This window comes from Vitis vinifera, chromosome 6, assembly GCF_030704535.1.
Source record: "Vitis vinifera cultivar Pinot Noir 40024 chromosome 6, ASM3070453v1".
Lineage (NCBI taxonomy): Eukaryota > Viridiplantae > Streptophyta > Magnoliopsida > Vitales > Vitaceae > Vitis > Vitis vinifera.
The window spans coordinates 18,897,763-18,904,732 of NC_081810.1; the positions used below are offsets into that span (position 1 = coordinate 18,897,763).

Sequence of the window (6,970 nt, forward strand, 5' to 3'; positions counted from 1 at the left end):
TAATTAAGCGTCCCATCGTTTCTTTAATTGCACCACGCTTGAATATTTCTTTAATATTTTTTTGTCTTGCTGCAAAAGACTTATAAAGCGAAGGGGCAACAAGGGGTGATTGGTGCGAATGTCGCATACTTTGTGATTTTCACATCGTCGTCGGTATACCAGCAGACCGTGAAGACTTCCCCGTTTTGTGTTTGCTTCCTACAATATTCTCATGTTGTTCATGTTCCCATTCTGATGATTTTGAGGCACGAACTGCAGATCGATATGCATCCCGCTCATCTGGGTACATATCTGTTAGATACATATACACATCTTCATCCTCAACATCTTCATCATCATCATTTTCGTCTACCAAATGTGTATCATGAGTCCCCATTGTGCCACGTAATTGAGCACAGATGTCTTGAATATCAGCAACTTTCTTTGCTTTTGCTTTTTTTTTTTTTTTTTTGTCATACACCAACAAACATATCTTTTCTTTCACTTCGGGAGGCACTCTCGGACACTTTTTGGTGTTGTTATGCGAGTCGTTATGCGTTAAATGGAACTTGAATCGTGTGATGCCTCCACTTTTCATCAATAACCTACAGAAATTACAAATTGTTCCATTTATGTTCCCCCTCAATTGGTGAACAATACTTCCAAGCCGGATCTCGCCCTGGCATGACAGAACCACCTTCACTAGCCATGCTAAATCTATTGCAAAAGAAATACACTTGAATGTAATTTCAATGTAAACAAAAATTAAGTCAACATTTAAATTTAAATCTATGAGAAATCTACAAAATAATCATAAAAAATGAACATATTTGATATTCCAAATATCTAGTTCATGTTAATTAAACTAATTAAATAATTTAGCTAAGTTAATTTTTTGAATCTAAATGTAATTCTATGAAAAATTTAGTAAATATAAAAATTAATCATAATTGAATATGAAAATAAATCCCAATAATCATAAAAATGAACATATTTGATATTCCAAATATACTAGTTCATGTTCATTAAATTAATTAAATAATTTAGTTAAGTTAATTTTTTGAATCTAAATGTAATTCTATGAAAAATTTAGTAAATATAAAAATTAATCATAATTGAATATGAAAATATATAGCAATAATCATAAAAAAAAGTTCATATTTGATATTCCAAATATACTAGTTCATGTTAATTAAACTAATTAAATAATTTAGCTAAGTTAATTTTTTGAATCTAAATGTAATTCTATGAAAAACTTAGTAAATATAAAAATTAATCATAATTGAATATGAAAATAAATCACAATAATCATAAAAATTAACATATTTGATATTCCAAATATACTAGTTCATGTTAATTAAATTAATTAAATAATTTGTCTAAGTTAACTAGTTGAATCTAATTCTAACTAGAATGAATGTGAAAAAAAAAATCACAAAAAATCATCTAAAATAAACATATCAATTTATAATTAAATAATCAAATTAACCTAAGTTAATTCAATAAAAATATACAAATTAGTTACAATTGAATGTAAAAATAAAATTAAATCATCCATATTGCAAATATACTAATTAATTGAACATACATGAATTAATTACAATTGAAAACAAAATTAATTACAAGTTAAAACAAACATACCTTAAAATGATTGAATAATTGAGCAACCTTCGAAAAAATTGGAATAATGAGAGAGCAAATCAATAATGAAATCAAATATGAATGAAATGGATGCAAAATGGGCTATTTATAGGAGAAATTTGGGCCACAATAGCCGTTGGAAGATTATTTTACCATTGAAAAACAATTTTGGCTGTTGGATCAAAATCTGGGCAAAATCTGACCGTTGGATCATGATATTACTGTTGGAATCTCATCCTAACCGTTGGATCAAACCTAGATTCAATTTGGAGCATTGGATATATGACTGTTGCAAGCAGACGTGGCGGGCAACATTTGGACCATCGGATCAACATGGGTGTGATTTGGGCTGTTAGATCATGTTGGAGATATGAGTAGACATGTCACCAAAAAATCGGCGATTTATTGCCGAAATATCGACGATTTTCCTCCGTCTGGGCTGACTTTTCGCCGATATATCGCCGACAAATTGGCGATATTTTGACAATTTTTTAGTGAAATTTCTCATTCTTGATTTTTCTCCACATAATATCGTGTCGACACCTCCTGATACATGATATATCACTGATATATCCCGACATTTTCCTCTTTGTTGGGGAGTAGGTGATCTCGATATTAATTCAATAAATAAATAAATAAATAAAATCAGAGTGGTGTGTGATTGAGATTAATTGTATGATCACCGAATTATGATGGATCGGACGTACAATATCAAAAAGTTTTGATATCGTTTTGATATTATTTTTTTAATAAAAATAATTATTTTTAAAAAAATATGTTATAAATATTTAAAATAATTAAAAATATTTAGATCAAAAATCGACTATTTTTCAAACAAAAATATGGAAGTGATAAATGTGCAAATATGGGGAATATTTAATCCTTTTAATCCATTATTTCATTAATAAAGTGGGTATAATTAATGATGAACGCAAACTTGGTTTTGCTAGGGCATGCAAAGGTTTTGCAAGAGAGAGAGATCATTTCTCGACTTTAAGAAATCAATCTCCTTTTGGCCTGGAGGCAGACTCCAAGTTAAGCCTTGAAAGAGCATTGCTAATAGCATCACTGCTATTGCAGACCCGAATGCGATCCCTGTGCACCCACACCTTCCAGCACTGAAGGAAATGAAACGAAGGTTTGGCTCGTTCAACTCCACTGCTTGACTGTACTAGCATTCAGATGCTACCCTGGATTGAAATTTAATGGTTCTTCCCATATTCTAAGGTTCCGGCCAAGCCCCAAACGGCTCAGAAGGACATGACTGCCTTTGGGGATAAAGTAGCCAGCAACACTAGTCAGATTCTTGAGCTAGTCTATCCTTTCCAACCACTCCATCAATTTCTTCACTGCTTTGCTCAAAACCCCTAGTTGATTGACCATTGCCTACTCAATTGCATTTGATGGACTATCCACGCCTGCAAGCATCAACTCCTGTAAATTATGGAAGGATCATAATCTGATGATTGATCAAGTTATTTGCTGGCTAGGAAATGATCAACACATAATATAGATCAAAATGTAAACACAACACTACTAAAAAATAATTTATGGTGTTACTATTTATGGTGTCACTTTTAAAATAATGACACCATAGGGTTTATAATTAATAAAGGTGATACATCATATAAAAATTCTTCAATTGAGATAGTTAGATGATGTTAGTTTTATTTTTATAATGTCATTTTTTGGTAAGTTACATCATATAAAATAAAAAAATTTAAGTATTATAACTCAATGAGCCTATTTGAGCCCACTTTTAAAATTAATAATGAGGGACAATGTATAAAAAGCCAATTGTTTCCACATGCCACCCACAATCCAAAAAATCTCAGTATACAAACCTTATATATCAAACCATAATCTTTTTCTACCTTTTCTCTCACCCATTGTCAACACACTCACAACTGACATTCTCCACTTTGTGAACTCCCAGGTAACCCAAATTCTCTTAGATCTATCATATTTTTTCCTTTATTAATATCATTATATCGATTGTTTCAGCATCTTTGCATTATGATTTTTGTGAAATGCATTTTCTTGAGTTGTAGGGAAGAAAAACTTAAGTTTAAACTTCTAGCATAGAAGAAGAAACCTATAGATTAATTGATTTTTTAATCTGAACCAAACACATGGTCGAATCCTTAGAAACAAGTGAAAAATAAGAAAAAATGAATGATTTTTAATATATATTTGTGTGAGAATGACATGTACATAATTTTGTTGAGATATACTGTCACATAATCTTCATCCCTTCCCAAAAATGAGAGAGAGAGAAAAAAAAAAAGGAATAATTTTTTTGTGTGTATCTAAGTGGGAATGAGAGATATAGAATTTCGTTGAGATGCAATGCTATCACATGATCTTTATCCTCCATTAAACCCAACACATTAAATCCACTAACTCTCTCCTCAAAAACGAGTAAAAAAAAAAAAAAAAGAATGAGTTAAAAAAGAGGAAAAAAATGATTTTTTTAATGTGTTTCTAAGGAGAATGAGAGATACAGATTTTTGTTAAGATGCACTGCCACATGTTCTTCATCCTCTCCATTAAGCCTAACATATTAAACCTAATAGCTCACTCTTTTAAGCATTCCAATGAAGTGCCTACAGTATCCAACTCAAAATAAGACAGACAACTTAAGCCCCATTAGCCAACAACCCATATTTTGTGCACATCTTCATGAGATTATTTTGTGAGAAAATGTCATGAAACAATCCCAATTTGATAATCTAGGCATGTATTTGACTTAAAAATAAATTTCTATTCTATATATTAAAGAATAAAATCATGATTGAAAATTATTCTTAAAAACTTATTTAGAGCAAAAATTGTTTTCTAACATAAAAATATTTTTTTAACTTAGAAAATATATTTGAAATTATTTGATAGAAAACTGGGCATGTATTTGACTTAAAAATAAATTTCTATTCTATAGCTCAAATAATAAAATCATGTTTGAAAATTATTCTTAAAAACTTATTTAGAGCAAAAATGGTTTTCTAACATAAAAATATATTTTTTAATTTAGAAAATATATTTGGAAACATTTGATAGAAAACTGGGCATGTATTAAACTTAAAAATAAATTTCTATTCTATAGATCAAAGGATAAAATCATGTTTGAAAATTACTCTTAAAAACTTATTTAGAGTAAAAACGGTTTTCTAACATAAAAATAAATTTTTAACTTAGAAAATATATTTGAAAACATTTGATAGAAACCTTTTTTTTTCTAATGTCAATAAGTTGTCTTTTTCTTAATTTAATTGCAATCAATTTGCCTATATGCATTTAAAAATATATATTATCATATTTAGCAATATTTTGATTGTTAGGCAAATTATCATTTTTGAGAGGAATTTTTGTAGCTCTCATAATTATAATTGTATTTTAATAACCATTTCCAATATAAAAAAAAAAGAAAAAGAAAATAAAGTTAGACAATTATCAAAATCTGATTTTTAGGATTTTTAAAAAATCTACAAGCCAAAACTATTTATAATTTTGACCATGTGAGAACAATTCTTTTTCTATACTTTGAGTTATTTTGTTTTTTTTTTCTTAGCATTTGAAAGTATAAAAGAATTTCTTTTATCATATTATATATGTGCATATGTGTTCTTATGGTTGTTTATGTCATGTTTTATCAAAGAATATAGTGAAATTTCCTTTGAGTGGAAGGTTTTAGTCCACGCTAGTGAGTGGACATGGTATGAATAGTTTGGGTGGGTTGTATCTATGGTAAAAAATAATAAGACACACCTTTTGCAAGTCTCCAAGTTGGTTGAGACCTACAGACATGGCATCATGTTGACTAGACCTTGACTTTTGCAAGTCTCCAAGTTTCCAACTTTTTTTTTTTTAATATTAAGGTGTGGGGTCATGAACACCTTTATTTCCTTTTTAAATAACAAAAAGGAAGAGAATTTGATCGTGAGAAGGCTATTGCTATCAATTGTGTTCACCTGGAGAATTTTTTAATGTATAGAGGCCATATATATATATATATATATTTATGTCTAATTTAGGAGGGTAATTTGGGTTTGTCTAATCTATTCCATTTAATCTTACTATACAATCATTTTTATTATTTGAATTATTCTTGTATTAAATTTCTTCAACCCAAATTTAATTAATTGATAGGATGAAAGAAAATGTGAGAATGTGAGACTAGAGGTGGCCTTTGTTTGATTGATAATTAATCATTTTTTTATTTTACATATATCTATCGACATATAAAGAGCCATAAAGTTAATATCATAATGGAATTTCATAAAACCCATTATAGAATTTCATGCTTGAAGTCATTACTTTTGAAAGTATTTATTATAATGAAAGCTACTTTTTGTAAAAATTATTATTTTATGGTTGATAATTCATTAAGTGTCTTCTTATTCAACTAGTTGACTTCTTGCCATGGAAAAGTATACCCAAAAAAAGGTGACTTCTTGTAGTAGAAAAGTATACCCAAAAAATGACTTGTTGGAGTGCACCCAATGTGTATGTAAATTTTGTGGGTGAAAAATTTAGAGGTAAATTATTGGGTACTTGTATACATAGATAACTATGAAAACATAATTTTTGTTAAGTGAAATAAATTAATTTTAAAATAACAAACAAACTGCCAATAAATTAAGTTAAACATGTTGATTAAAGTTAAGAGAAAAATATTAAAACATAAAATGATGAAAATGATAATAATTATGATAATGGTGAACATAGTAAATGATAACAATAATTGTGGTTGGTAAATGATAAAAATAGTTGCCGGAAAATTTGTTTAGATAATAGGTTAATTTTATAATAAATTTATGGCATTTTAAGGTTTTTTTTTATAACATATTCTTTTAGATTTTAAAATTTCAAAGGATACTATTTGTTTTTATTACTTATAACTTTTAGTATTTATAAATTAAAATTTTAGTACTTAAATTTAATATTTGTAAGTTATATGAATGACTTGAAGCATGTAATATATATAAATACACATATTCATACTTGAAATATTGCATTTTTTTGGATTATTAGTTTAATTTAATGGAGATGAGTATTTTGTTGAAAAGTTACAATGTATTATTGAAAATATGACTTGATAGTTGATTATGAATATGTGTCATTTTTAGTAAAAATAAATAAAATTAAATCTATAACATTTTATATTGATAGTATATTATTCTTGTAATAGGTTCAAATAATAAGCAAGTCATTATCAAAGAAGTTATTGGAAGTGTAAGGGTACGTTTATTTATTGCATGCTCTTATATAGTATCAATTGTAAGGAAGATAAAATTACTGATTACTACTCAAAAAGTGCTATTTGATAGCCTATAATTAATCCTTTTAAACA

At 27.9% G+C, this 6,970-nt stretch overlaps 1 pseudogene; it reads right to left on the minus strand.

Moving 5' to 3' along the window:
• Positions 1-139: 139 nt before the first annotated feature.
• LOC132253889 (phenylalanine N-monooxygenase-like) lies at positions 140-3,048 on the minus strand (annotated as a pseudogene).
• Between the last annotated feature and the right edge of the window lie 3,922 nt (positions 3,049-6,970).